Source organism: Piliocolobus tephrosceles, unplaced genomic scaffold (genome assembly GCF_002776525.5).
Source record: "Piliocolobus tephrosceles isolate RC106 unplaced genomic scaffold, ASM277652v3 unscaffolded_36476, whole genome shotgun sequence".
Taxonomy (NCBI): domain Eukaryota; kingdom Metazoa; phylum Chordata; class Mammalia; order Primates; family Cercopithecidae; genus Piliocolobus; species Piliocolobus tephrosceles.
The window spans coordinates 201-15,923 of NW_022320394.1; the positions used below are offsets into that span (position 1 = coordinate 201).

The window sequence follows — 15,723 nt, forward strand, 5'->3', positions numbered from 1 at the left end:
TACATGGAAACTGAACAACCTGCTCCTGAATGACTACTGGGTACATAACGAAATGAAAGCAGAAATAAAGATGTTCTTTGAAACCAATGAGAACAAAGATACAACATACCAGACTCTCTGGGACACATTTAAAGCAGTGTGTAGAGGGAAATTTATAGCACTAAATGCCCACAAGAGAAAGCAGGAAAGATCTAAAATTGACACTCTAACATCACAATTAAAAGAACTAGAGAGGCAAGAGCAAACACATTCAAAAGCTAGCAGAAGGCAAGAAATAACTAAGATCAGAGCAGAACTGAAGGAGATAGAGACACAAAAAACCCTCCAAAAAATCAATGAATCCAGGAGTTGGTTTTTTGAAAAGATCAACAAAATTGACAGACCGCTAGCAAGACTAATAAAGAAGAAAAGAGAGAAGAATCAAATAGACACAATAAAAAATGATAAAGGGGATATCACTACGGACCCCACAGAAATACAAACTACCATCAGAGAATACTATAAACACCTCTACGCAAATCAACTAGAAAATCTAGAAGAAATGGATAATTTCCTGCACACTTACACTCTTCCAAGACTAAACCAGGAAGAAGTTGAATCCCTGAACAGACCAATAGCAGGCTCTGAAATTGAGGCAATAATTAATAGCCTACCAACCAAAAAAAGTCCAGAACCAGATGGATTCACAGCTGAATTCTACCAGAGGTACAAAGAGGAGCTGGTACCATTCCTTCTGAAATTATTCCAATCAATTGAAAAAGAGGGAATCCTCCCTAACTCATTTTATGAGGCCAACATCATCCTGATACCAAAGCCTGGCAGAGACACAACAAAAAAAGAGAATTTTAGACCAATATCCCTGATGAACATCGATGCAAAAATCCTCAATAAAATACTGGCAAACCGGATTCAGCAGCACATCAAAAAGCTTATCCACCATGATCAAGTGGGCTTCATCCCTGGGATGCAAGGCTGGTTCAACATTCGCAAATCAATAAATGTAATCCAGCATATAAACAGAACCAAAGACAAGAACCACATGATTATCTCAATAAATGCAGAAAAGGCTTTTGACAAAATTCAACAGCCCTTCATGCTAAAAATACTCAATAAATTCGGTATTGATGGAGTGTACCTCAAAATAATCAGAGCTATTTAAAACAGATTATTTATTAGCACTTTTATTTAAGGGCCGTAGCTTTCCTCTACTCATACTTTTATGCTCTGAGTCATGCCTGTGGCATAAATAATACAGAACTGATTATTTTTCCATTACAATGAATGAGTAGGATGAGTTGGTTTAGGTATCCTATTCCATCCCAAGAATGGTTTCTTGGAATGTGGATCACTGAGTAGAAAACAACATTTACGTCAGCAATGGCAAACTAACGTCATTGCAGAATCCTGGAATGTTAAAGCAGAATCATGGCAGTTAAGCCCAACATTTTACAGATGAAGCAATTGAGGTGAGAAAAGGTGAGACCTTGACTTGTTCAAGGACACTTAGCTAGTAATGACTGAGTTTAGAACCCAAATCTCACTCTGCCTCCAGTACACTTTCTGTTTATACTCATTAGTGTTTTCATGTTTTCTACTTTTTTGTCTTTGGCAGACAGCTAGATCCTCCTTCCAATCATTCAGCGAATGTCTTCTAGGTGCCTGGTGCTATGCCAGGTTCTTTCATGTAGGTAACTGTATTTAATCTTTCTAAATCTCCACAGTATCTCCTTGCTATTATCCGCATTTTACACTTGGAGAATCAGGATCACAGAGTGATGAAGTGATGTGCCCAGGTGACATGGCCAGCAGGTGACAGAATCAGAATTATAATCCAGTTCTCTGTACTCCAAATCCAAATCTACTACACTAGATTTGATAGGAATGTTTAGCTAACATTCGAAATAGTTCACTCACTTTTTAACTTGCAGGTGGAAAATAGAACAGCAGTTGCTTTAGTGACTCTAAAACCAGCTGCTTGAATTGTGGTTGCCCCTGTCCCTATTCCCTCTGGTCTCTGTTGCAATGTTAGTTTCCTTAGTGAAGTAATGGGTGAGAAATAAACAACATAGACAAGCTGTGGGAGGTGAGGGATGCCATTAGTCTTAGGTTCGTGGGGTTAGAAGAGATCTAGGGGGCAAATACAAGAACTCCCTTCTCTTTACAGACTAGGAACTTCATGCTCCAAACCATAAAGCAAGTTAGGGCTGAGTCCTAGAATAGGGGGAGAGTCACTAGGTTCTTTCTGTATTATCTATGATACCTGTAATACATACTTGATACTGACTGCATGTGATTAAACAGGTTCAACTTGTCTTTATTTTTTGGAGATGTAACTGGAGGCTGACTTCTTCATCAAAGTAGAATGAGTCATTGTGAAAACACAGCTTAAGGATATACAATAGAAAATCAAATAATTTTAGGTACAAAGTATCTTGAGATGATTTGGTTCACTTCTTTTATTTTACAAATGCATAAACAAAGGCCCAAAGAAATGAAATGGCCACCTGGCGTCTCACAGCTTGTTTGTGGCAATAATTAGGTCTTCTGCACCTGGTGGAGTGTCCCGCCACCATCACACACACAGGTGTTGTGAGGCAAATTTCCACATAAACAAAATGTAGAAATTGTCATATATTTTTGTTTATGTATAAAACATTATTAAAGCCAATTCTTCTTCTAAATCTTTGTGCTATTTGCTCCAATGAACATTTATTGACATTTCATCACTAGTTAGGGACTTAATCCTGGGTTTAAAGGTACACTCTTCAATCTAGAAGTTTTTACTTCTAAGTAATTATGACCTTGGTGATCTTTGCCATTCATCTTTTAATCTTGTCTAGTCCACTCTTTACAGACTAGGAACTTGATGCTTCAAATCACAAAGCTGGTTAAGGCTGAGTTGTAGAATAATAAAGTCATATTAATATAGGTAGTCTTAGTTCTTGCTCCTATTAAGCTGTGTGTTTGCAGGGAGTTTGTTTTCAATATATATGTATGGATCCAGACTGAGGGTTGTCCTTAGGAAAGTTAACTCCCTTGCACTTATGGCCTGCCCGGTGAACAAACTGTCAGAGATTCCATTGTTTAAAACAAATTCTAGAGGCAGAAAAGTAAGGTGATGCTGGTGGAGGACTTGAGGTAGGACACTGCCAATATGCATGGAAATGCTCACCAGGCTGCAGCTGACATCTGAGGTGGCCAAGGGGACGTGGCATTTACTACAGTTTACCTCCTACCCCACTCAGTGGCATTTGTGTGTCATATTAGGTCCGCTCTGTCCCTGACATTTCAGAAAGACTTAAGACAGATATGTATAGTACCCTCTGCTACAGCTGGGAAGTAATGAAGAGATAACTCCTCTGTTCTACTCATTCTGGGTTTTTCTCACTTTCAGCCAAATGTTTAATTGGCTCATGGTGGGACTCATGTCCTCTTCCTTGAGGGGTCTGGTTCTTGGTTGCCTTACTTTTGTCAGGTTGAAGTTGCCATGACTGCCCTTTCCCTGTTCTCCCACTCATGACAGCACCAAGAGGTGGTTCACTGGCATGAGTAGCCCAAGAGGACTCTTTACTGTGTCCCCCTGTGAAAACATTCCTCATATTCCCCACGCTGCATCCCACTAGGACCTAGAAACTCTAACCCAACAGAGCCTTAAGTGGCAGTGATGAGACACACAAATTCAATAGGTGGGTTGCTGGGAGATCGTGGTCCTGTGTATTCTAGCTCTTGGGGCATAGCCTCACATATTAGGTGTAGACTTTGCAGTGTACATTCTGGAGTGTAGCACCCTGGCCCTGCAGGTTATGAACCCTGAGCTGGCACCTTTGTGGAAACTTTTATAGGACAATCCAGTGTTCTACCAGGTCAGCTGCTTTCAGGTGATGCCATATGTGGCAGTGTCAATAGATCCCATATTCCCATGCTCACCTCTTCATTGTTGCATGTCCTTTACTGAAAAATGACAAGCATTGATCACTAAATAAATGATACATCATTATCATGGTTAGTGCAGTAAAGAAATGTGCTGCTTTGAGAGGTTATGAGTCTTGGCAATATAAGAGTTTTTTAAATAGGAGAGGTTGTGATATTTTTCCTTGCCAAGGAGATCAGGAAGGCTTCCCTGAGGAGGTGATAATTGAATTGTCTTGTGGAGAAGGCCTAGGAGTTGTCTAGATGAAGAGGAGTGGAAATAATGGTCCAGAAAGAATGAAAAGCATGTGTAAGCATTCAACATTCAAGGAAATGAAAGAGTTCCTGGCTGTGAGTTGAGTTTGGGGAGATGTGGTGTGAGAGAAGGATGGGGAGAGAGAGGAGGCAGACTCCAGTCAAATGAAGGAGTTTTTATTTTATCTTAAGTGCCATGGAAAGCCATGGAAGCACAGTTGCTATGTAGACTTGGGTGCGTGAAATAGGAGGGTGGGGATAAATAAATCAATTTTGTAAACCAACTTTACAAAGACTTCCCTGGCTGCTGAAAGGAGAAAGCATCAGAAGGGGCCAGAGAGAAACTACAAACAGATCTATGAGGAAGCCACAGAGTAGTCCATGTGGGAGATGATGGTAGCTCGGCCCACCGGAAGCCCTCAATAAATCACATTGCCATGGTTGTTCTAATTGCTTTTCTAAGCGGTAGAGGACAGGCTCCTCCTGTTGGCTGAAAAGCATACATTTCTTTTGGATTTATTTGGCTTCTTGGCTTTTTCAGGAGTGAATGTGCACTTTGTAAAGGCATAGATTTGGGAGAGACATGGAAGCACAGAATGTGTGTATCAGTGCTGTGCCACACCAGGCTTAGCTGGTGCCTCTGCTCATATTTAAAGGCTGTCACCTGGACCCAAGGCATTGCTTTGCTAATCTGGTGCCATCCACAGCTGAGTGGTCATAGCCCAGTAAAGAATTGAGATGAAGGTGATGGAGTCATTTGGGTAAATACAGTGGCAGTGTATTAGTCCATTCTCACACTACCATAAAGGACTGCCAGAGATTGGGCGACTTATAAAGGAAAGAGGCTTAATTGACTCACAGTCCCACATGGCTAGGGAGGCCTCAGGAAACTTACAATCATGGTGGAAGGGGAAGTAAACAAGTCCTTCTTAACATGATGTCAGGAAGAAGTGCTGAGCAAAGAGGGAAAAGCCCCTTATAAAATTATCAGATCTCTTGAGAACTCACTCACAATCATGGTAACCACCGCCATGATTCAGTTACCTCCCACTGGGTCCCTCCCACAACACATGGGGATTATGGGAACTAGAATTGAAGATGAGATTTGAGTGGAGACACAGCCAAACCATAACAGGCAGGACAGGAAGAGTTAGTGCAAAGCCTCTCTACACCAATCTCTTTTTTTTCTAAGAGTCTTGGGAATTAACATACCTGCCACTCTTTAGACATTTTACTTAGATCACAGACAGTGAGTCACTGGACACACCAGGCTCTTTCTGGGTCATGAGGTCCACTCTGCCCAGAACACTGTTCCCCCACTCGACTCTTTTCGTTCACTCATGCACTCACCTTGCCAACTCCATACCAGCTCTGGGTCCATTGCTCCAGGAGGCCTTCTCTGATCAGCTCTGAGAACACCCTTTGTGTTCTCAGAATCTCCTGTGCTGACTCCCTTCTTCATTATCTGTCCACATTGGACTCTCTCTGGTCATATGTCACTCTCTCCCTAGGCTGTGAAGTTCTTGACAACAGGTGATAGCATCTCATTCATTTTTGTACCCTTAGAACCTAGCGTGATGCCAGAAACTCAAATATAGACATGAGCAAATGGTTAAAAGAAGGAGGGGATGGATATAAATGTCACTTGCATTTAGACAAAATGCAGACAGATGAGACTTGATCAGTCAGGAGAGATGAAAACAGTAGTTTTGGGTAGGGCAGAATGGTCGGTCTGGTGGTATTGGTAACAGGACAGGCCGTTTTTGCCCCCACATTGTGTTCTTGTCTCTTTCTGCTAGGTCCATTCTACCTTCTAATACCTCAGGCTGCACTCGTGACTTTCTTTGGTCTGATTCTAGGGTGAGGTAAGTGCGAGGAGAGCTGAAGAGGCAAGTGCTAGGGGTTGGCTGAAGAGGCCAGTTTGTATGCACCATGTTGGGGTTAGCATTGGGTCACAGGTAAGGCTCATGTGGTGTCTGCAGAGGGGAAATTAAATAACTTATTACCAGCTATGTTTTTAAAAAAAAAAAAATTTTAAAAATAAGCTAAACCCAACTTATTTTCCTCCTCAAATTAGTGCATGTGGATAGAATATCAGGTAATGTGAAAAGAGGAAACCATATTGGTGATAACACATGGGGTCTTGGTCCTCCGTCAATCTGCTTTCAATCCCCATCTCTGCCCCTTCCTCCCTCAGGGGCTCAAACAAGCCACTTAACTTTACAGAACCTTGATTTCTTTATCTGTAATTGGAAGGGATGCTAGTTTTTTCCTGATAGGGTTATTGTGAAGATGAAATGAGATAATACCCACTTAGCACAAGGCCTGGCACATGGTAAGCGTGGAAGAATGTTAGCCAAAGCTATTATGACATTCATTTGCATTGTGAACCATTGTATATTTTAAATGGTTCATTTGTTTAGGTATTTACCTCTGAATCTTTCTAATGCAGAGTATCATTTATATGCATAAATGGTTCAAATTATTGTGTATATATACTATTGAAATTTAGCAAATAAATAAAACTGAGTTTATTTAGAATAAGAGCTTTATTTTGCTGCCATTGACTTTTTCTTTTTGATTTAGGGAAAAAAAATACTATTTTGTCTTTTGAAACTAATCAAAATGGCACTTGTTCAATTTATTCAGCTCCAAGTGGTTCTCAGTAGTATTATCTCAACTGGGAGATATAAAATCATTATAACTTTACATTCTTCCACTTTATCTGATATGCCTAAACTTAGCAACTCAGGGGAGTCATGTTCTTGCCAGGTAGGTAGAATGCTACTGTTTTAGCTCATGGCAAATACAGACATCTCTTTCAGGAAGAATGGAAATTGGGTAAGATAAATCACTTACTCATAATTGCATTTATGAATATCATTAGCTTTTCTGGAATGTGGTCCATTTAGGGTTCAGACTAAAGGCAGCATACTGTACTGGAGAGAGCACAAGATTAAGAATCAGGAATGCCAATTCTAACCTTTCCTAGCTGTGTGACCTTGAGCAAGTCACTGAATCTTCCCAGGCTCACATTTTCTTCTTCTATGAAATGAGGCTAAAATAATTCCCTGTTGTGAGTATTGATGGAGATTCTATTATAATTGTGAAGAAATTATGTGTATCACTCACTCCTCCTGAAGGACAGGCTTTCTCAGAAGTTCTGATGTTCAAATATGTGTAAATTTCAAAGGACACAGAATTGGTGATGTCAGTGACTATGAGACTTATTTATCTTATACCTGCCAACAACATATCAGGTGAGATATATACCACCTGATCAATAATAATATAGATATTGGTAATATAGCTATAATGGTAACATACATATAATATAGATATTCTGTATTTCTATAATCTACTCAGGAATATATGAGAGAGAAAAACGTAAACAATTTATCAGTGGACAAATATCTTTCCAATATACCAGATTTTTTAACACTGAAAATTTATTAAAAGGAAGAAACTTTTCTTTCAATGCAGACTGTAAATAATTTACCTCTGAAGTGTGTTTGCTGAGCACTAAAAATCCCATTTTTTTTTTTTTTGCTTTAGTGCAAGAAACTTCTTTCATGAATGAAACTGGACCTCTATTTCTCACCATATACAAAAATCAAATCAAAATGGATTAAAGACTTAAATCTAAGACCTCAAACTCTGAAACTACTACAAGAAAACATTGGGGAAACTCTCCAGGATATTGGTTTGGACAAAAATTTCTTGTGGAATACCCCACAAGTACAGGCAACCAAAGCAAAAATGAGCAAATTGGATCACATCAAGTTAAAAAGTGTCTGCACAGCGAAGGAAATAATCAACAAAGTGAAGAGACAACCCACAGAATGGAAGAAAATATTTGCAAACTACCCATCTGACAAGGGATTAATAACCAGAATATATAAGGAGCTCAAACGACTCTATAGGAAAAAAATCTAATAATCTCATTTTAAAAGGGGCAAAAGATTCAAACATATTTCTCAAATGGAAAACAGACATATGAAAAGGTTCTCAACATCATTGATTATCAGAGAGAAGCAAATCAAAACTACAACAAGATATCACCTTACCCCGGTTAAAATGGCTTTTATCCGAAAGACAGGCAATAACAAATGTTGGTGAGGAAATGAAGAAAAGGGAACACTTGTACACTGTTGATGGGAACGTAAATTAGTACAGCCACTATAGAGAGCAGTTTGGAGGTTCCTCAAAAAACTAAACATAGAGCTACCATAAAATCCAGCAATCACATTGCTGAGTATATACCCAAAAGAAAGGAAATCAGTATATCAAAGAGGTATCTGCACTTCCATGTTTATTGCACCACTGTCCACAATTGCCAAGATTTGGAAGCAACTGAAGTGTTCATCATCAGATGTTTGGATAAAGAAAATGTGGTACACAATGGAGTACTATTTAGCCATAAAAAGAATGAGATCTTGTCATTTGCAGCAACATGAATGGAACTGGAGGTCATTATGTAAAGTGAAATAAGTCAGGCACAGAAAAACAAACTTTGCGTGTTCTCACTTATTTGTGGGAGCTAAAAATCAAAACAACTAAACCCATAGAGATGGAGAATAGAAGGGTAGTTACCAGAGGCTGGGAAGGGAAGTGGGGGTGGGAGAAGTAGGAAGAATATGGGGTTGGTTAATGAGTACAAAATAAAAATAGAAACAACGAATAAGACTTAGCATTTGGTAGCACAACAGGGTGACTATAGTCAATAATAATTTAATTATACATTTTAAAGTAACTAAAAGAGTATAATTGGTTTGTAACACACAGGATAAATGCTTGAAGCAATGGATACTCCATTTACCCTGATGTGATTATTACACATTGTTTGCCTGTATCAGGGTATTTTGTGTACTCCTACTATGTACCCACAAATATTAAAAATAAAAATCTTTCATAATACAATAACATTTTTACATTTTTTAGTTCCTCCACTATAGTTTATATTTTCTTTTTTCTTTTTTATGTACCCTAGAACTTAAAGTATAATACAAAATAAAATAAAATAAAATACATATTATTAAAAAATAGTTTATATTTTCATTTCATTTTGTGATTCTGAGAAGCAATTATCCTTTTACTCAGAGAAGCAATTTTTTAGTAAGGTATCTCAAAGTCTCCCTCTGTCCTTGGAGATATGCTTCCATTATTCTTAGAAGCTCCATCTATGAGCTTTCTTTTCTTGGCCAAGGGTGTAAATAAAAAACCCAGTTGAATTTTGAATTTAGGCCCTCGCCTTAGTTGCTGTAAGAAACAGACTGAATTATTTATAACCGTGGGCGTCCAGGTTTTCATCACCACCGGCAGATGGGTGTTTTAGAGCATTCACCTTTAAGATATCCAGAATACAAGCTGTTGATCCTCTGTGGATTGTAAATTTCTAGACTTGGGCTTCTTGGTTCCCGGCGGGTTTTGTCAAGTTTTATGATCACCATTACATTCAGCCCCTCTGAAATGTTGGGAAGCTGGGAGCTTCCTTCCTATTAGGAAGCCTTGCCTTGACTTTCATACCAATAAAGTTGTTCTTAGACCAGAGTTCATCCTAATAAGCATCTTGAGAATTGCCCCTGAACTAAGAATTACTTCCCCCTCTGTCTGCCCTAAGCCTCAGAATCTTACACAGCCTACATGCCTTGAATCTAAGATAGGGCTTATAGCATAACAACTTTTTTATCACCTTCCATCAGGCAGCAAAGCCTCCAGGTGGATTAGGCTGAGTATATAAGAAGCTTATAAGGTAGCAGATGTCAGGCCTCAGTAAAGGTCATTCTGCTGGGACTATTCTCTTTCTGGACACAGATTTCTTCCTGGACTAGTGTAGAATGTGGAAGGAGGACTGGTATTCTGCCACAGACCCTTGGAATGCTCAAGATAAAGGATCCTCTGTGACGGATGTGCACATGGTCTAAGAACCTAGGGCTGAAAGTGGCAACATGTAAAAGGACAATGGAATACAATGAGATAATGTTACTTGATCATCTTTCCAAGTATGACACACGAAGGATTACTAGAATGTGATGCTGCTGTGATTTCTGGATACCAAATCTTTCTTTTATGCAGAAATGTACATTCCTTCATCAGAAAAAAATAAGCTAGACATCCTCATTATGGTTCCATTTGAGGAAGAAAGATTTAGGAAAGTTCTCTACCATCTAACCAGGATTAATGCATAAAGCTCTTACCTAATCAAATGTAGCCCAAAAAGTTGTTAAAGGGATGCAGAATAGATGGGCTAGAGAGGGAATTTAAAAATCAGCTTTAATAAACTCTTCCTAAGAGCCAAGATCCACATTATGGGCGCAAATTGCACAATAATATAATTGTCTTAGGGATGTAAAGACTCCGTGCAGAATATTGGCTCAATGCTCTGGCTCAGTTGAGTTGAATGATTTGGGCTATCTAGGCTGTTGATGTGTCACTTACTTGCAGGCCACTGGAGTAATATGATTAAACCAGCCACTTATATAACCCTCCTATAACAAACACAAGTGCCAGGACCACACTGATGCAGGGGTGTGAAGCAGCCTGCATTTCTCAAGATGCTTTAGGCCATCAGGATCTGGTGGCACAGCACTCTGTTCTCATGGCCCCAACTTTTCCAAGAAGTCTGACCTTCTAGCAGACAACCTAAATTAATGTCAAGTACAAATGGATTCTCCATAAAAACATTTGACTAATTCATTGCCTAGATCTTAACATTTGTGGCCAAATTTCCAGTTTTCCCGATGAATAATTTCTTGTTAGAAAATGTCAGAAAAGGGAAAGACATCATGGACTTCTATAGGAAGTAAATACGACTATTTTCTCCCTGAGTCATGGGTCAAGGGTTTTACCAATTTCCTTTCTAGAATTTTTCCTAGGCTCCAATCTAAAAGGAGTTTAGCACCAGATGGGTGGGGGCAGGGATGTGATTAGCTATTTATTTGTATTTCTACAATGTTGAATATACTCTTATTGCTAGGGATTTCCATTCACTTTCTCTGAATAGAAATTTGGTATTCCTGGGGTTCGGGGCTGGTGGGAGAATGTCTTTACATGGCCACACAAAACCCATCACAATCTGGTGATCCCTTGGAGTGTCTTGCTTAAAAGGGTTCTCGTCACTGGGAGTACTCACTGGAGCCAAGCCAGTTCCCTGGGGAATGCTGGTGTCTGCTACTTACAGAGTTGGCTGTCAGGTTGGTCCTGTGTGTTTGTAATTAGCTATGATGTCTGGATGTTGATAGAGTGAATCTGGCCCATTGGTTCCCCTCCAAAGAGGGGTTTCCTGGCTAGCTCTCCGGTGTCAGAAATGCCAAGTTCAGAGTTGCCTGGAGACACCAGAGATGCAGATTTATTTGGCTGAGCTTTGGTTGTGAAGCCAAGTGCTGAGAAAACAGATCAGAGACCAAACCTGAATAGTAATCAGTGGGCTTCTCCAACCGCTTGGCTCCTTTGCTTTCCAATGTTATGTTTAATGTTTTAGAATATATTTAGTAAACATGTCACTAGCAATTGCCAGTCCTCAGTCTTTCCCCACTCTTTTTTTTTTTTTTTTTTTTTTTTTGATAGTTTTCCTTTTTCCTTTGGGTTAGTATGATAGGCTAGTTTTACAATGTATCTGAGTGTGTGTGAATGTGTTTCAGGCTAGACAAATTGGAAGATTTGTTTTTACTAGTTCTTAGCTTGTTATAGCATCTACTCCTTATTAACCAGGTAAATAATATACCTTCTTCTCTTTTATCCTCAGATTTGGCTTGTTCTTCTCCCCGGAGAAAGCTGAGCTTAGAGTACACATCAATTCACACAACTTGGTTTGAATTTATAGATGCATGCAAGGTATGCTCTTATTTTTTCTTGCATTGAGTTCAAAATACAATATTCCTTTGAGCTTTAGTCCATGTAGGATACAACTACACTCTACCAACTAAGAACTGAATGGTTTCTAAAGCCTTTATCTTTAATTATTCCAACCCCAGTATGAGATGAAGTTGGGATCCTTGTTCTTCCCAGTCCTTGCCTCCTTCTTTCTCCCTATCCTTACTACTCCTCCCTACATGTGTATTTCCTTTAGTTATTGTCTAGCTCCTTATAGATCCCTGAATATATCAAGCTGCTTCATGCTTCCTTGTCTTCATAATTGTGTGTTAGTTTCCTATGGATGTTGTGACAAATTACCACAAACTTGGAGTCTTAAGCATCAGAAATTTATTCCCTCACAGTTCTGGATCCCAGAAGTCCAAAATCAACATGTAGACAGGTTTACTTTCCCTCTGGAGGCTTTAGGGGAGAATTCATTCCGTGTCTCTTCTGACTTTTGGTGGCTGCTCTCATTCTTTGGTTCATAGCCATGTTAATCCGTCTCTGCTTCCAAGGCCACATTGCCTTTTCCTCTTCTGTCAGTGTCAAATATCCCTCTGCCTCCCTCTTATAAGAACAAATGTGATTACATTTAGGGCCCATCCAGATAATCCAGGGTAATCTCCTTTTCTAAAGATTCTTAACTTAATCACATCTGCAAAGCCCTTTTTCCATATGCGAGAACGTTTATGGGTTCTAGAGATTAGGACTTGGATGTCTTTTGGGGGTTCATTATTCAGCCTAACATCCACCTGCTATTACCTTAGCTTGGGGCATTCTGTCCACTTTTTGTTACCTAGTCAGTACATCTCAGACTATCTATGATGAAGGATCATTTAAGAAATTAAATTTAAATTTGTTGCATTTATGACAAAAAATGACAATTTTTCAAAATCACATGCTTGCACTTTGCAGCAATACCAAATTACTATTATAATTTCCAAACTCTTACTCTTCTCTCACATCAAACCAGTAACCAACAGTTTGCATACTGCCACTAGTCCACAGACCACACTTTCAGTAGTACTGATCTATATGGCTCCTACTCATTTAAGCACCATCTTTTCCAGGAATCTTTTCTGGCTCTCTATTTCTGACTTGAGTTTAATGACCCTGACCATGTTCTCATCGTTACTAAGATTCTTTAATTTCTCTTCACTTTTTAGTTCTTAGTTATTTGCTTGATCCTCTATCCTTAAGCCCCTTAAGTGTTAAGAACCATGCTTTGGTAGACTTTGAGCCTACCATGGATCTTGATATATAGTAGATGCCTAATAAGTTTTTATCGAATAAATGATTGAGATATACATAGAGTCTTAAGGTTGCATCCCAAATGAACAGAGAAAAGATGTATTTGGGGAAAATGTGAGGAAAGGATGAGACTGAAGAAACTGAAGGAACCCTAGGATGGTGTAGTAGATTACGAAAATGATCACAAATTCTTCCCATCAAGAAGGGAAATTTATTTCTGTAACTTTTAAATCTGGGCTGGCCTAGTGATTTGCTTTGACCAATAGAATGTGGCAGAAATTATAATTGACACCTGAACTAGGCTTTCCAAGGTTTTATAGCTTTTGTTATCCTCTACCACCATATGAACAATACTGGCTTAGCTTCCTGGAGAATGAGGGACATTGCAGAGGGAGGTATCATCAGTTGGCTATTCAAGGCATCTTTTGAAGCCCCTAAATATATGAGTAAGCACATCAAGGAGAGTTGAGCCCAGATCACTCGAGTAAAACCACATGAATGAGCCCAACACAAATTGATAATACACAGAATCATGAGCTAATTAAAGTGGTTGTTGTTTTAAGCCACTAATGATGGTGGTTTGTTACACAGCAAAAGCTAACTGATCCAGAGAGGAATCAAAATGAGGCATGAAAGTTAATCAAGAGTTGTGTTTTGTCCTCCCCCAATGTAGAATAGGGATGGGTTTAAATTGTGACAGGGAGGACTAGAATTAGATGTTACAAAGTACTTTTCCTTTGCAGAGTGTGAAACATTAAAAGACATAGATAGCAAAAGGAATAAACATAGATGTAATTTGCATCCCTGGCCGTAAAACAAAAAAAGGCGCTAATAGATCCACGTGGAGCTTAAACCCAAGACCTATTGGCTTTAGAGGCAGAGTCAACAGGCAACTTGATGATTGTGCAGTTCAGCCCAACTGAATAAAAAAAAAATGACATTAAGTTTTCTTGAGATTTGCAAGTATTGCTGAAAAGAAAGGAGGAAAGCAGTTGAAAAGTTCAGCTTTAGCTTTTGATAACTTGAACTTGTGCTTCTCCCTCCTCATGGCTCATTTGGCCTACCTTTCATTCATTCCTTCTGCAAATATTCACTGTTCCCCTCCCCTGCACTAAGGGCTAGATACTGAATAGGACAGACACAAGACCTCACAGATCTTACTGTTTGGAAGAGAAAACAACCTAATAGGCAACTATTACACTTGGAAGCTTAGGCTTTTTTTTGCTTTTTTCAGATGCGTCAAGCATACCTTTCTGCTTTTGTGATTCCCACCATCATGTGTAGCCAACCTCCATCAAGCCTCAGCATCTGTGCCTTTCAGCATGACACTTAGATCACTTCAGAACTAGTCTGAAATCAGCTCTTTGAAATTATGCATCACTAATTTATTGATGTGGATCATGACGAATCAAGGAAAGTGGAGTCAGAGCTGTGAGAAAAAGAAGAAACACATCTGGTGGAGGGTTTTATGGGCTTACAGGTGAGCCTGTTTGTGCCAGCCTGTAGTGTAGAATTTTAACTTCTCCTATAAAACATCTGAGGTCTAGAGATCACAAATCAGATATATTGCACCCAACGTTAAAAACATCTCGTAATTTACCATAGTAAATCAATCAATGTTTTCCTAGAAATATTGGAACTGAAACAAGAGTTGAGTGAAAACAGAAAAATCTCTAGAGGTTTAGTTGGCTTAAAGGTATTTCTTGAAATATTGAATTCCAGGGGCTAGAAAACTGTATTAGAGATATCCTTGAAAGGTGTTTTTTCAAGTGATGGAAAAGTGGCTTCCAGAAAGTTGTTTATTACTTGGTAGAAGGAACCAGTTAGTTAGGTTATGGGAGGACAGTCAGCTCTCCGTTACCCGGGGGCCAGTTATTCCAAAACTGTGTTTTGATCCTTGTGTCCATTGCTTCATTTTGATCCTTGTGTCCGTTGGAACTGCCATCCAAAGGATTGCTGAAGAAGGTGGAGAACATGTGACTCAAAATTAACAGTATACTAAAAATTAGCAGCATATTAGCTGTACTTATTCTTTAGATAGCTCTGTGAGGAAGTGATTTCATCTTTCCAATAAAGTGGTCCTTAATACTTGTGGATTTTATTTATTCCGCTATATTTGTCCATATTTACAGGAGTAGGAAATCCAGGGGAGGCAGTTAGAATACAATTTTCCATTTCCCATATTTTTGCTTCTATTTTTAAGTTTTTAGCATAACCATTTGTCTGCCAAAAGAGAAAAAAAAAAAGTTCCCAGAAAGGTCTAGGAGAAAGACCATGGAACTGGTGGCTAGGAAAGAGATTTCTACTCTGGGCTCAGAGACTATCTAATGTTTTTATTCTCTGGTTCCTTATTTTAAAAATGGACCCAAAATAGTGCATTTTAGTCCTTGTGGTGGGGAGGAGGGTGTTAACACTAATTAACAGGAAAAAGACACTTAAAAAGTTAAAAGCACT

At 39.0% G+C, this 15,723-nt stretch overlaps 1 long non-coding RNA gene across 1 annotated transcript; it reads left to right on the forward strand.

Annotated features, from left to right (window-relative positions):
• The first annotated feature begins 9,560 nt into the window (after positions 1-9,560).
• On the forward strand, positions 9,561-15,318 carry LOC113222924. Its single transcript, XR_003308572.2, has 3 exons — positions 9,561-11,357; positions 11,909-11,997; positions 14,504-15,318. It is a non-coding gene; the product is annotated as an uncharacterized LOC113222924 (long non-coding RNA).
• The last annotated feature ends 405 nt before the right edge of the window (positions 15,319-15,723 follow it).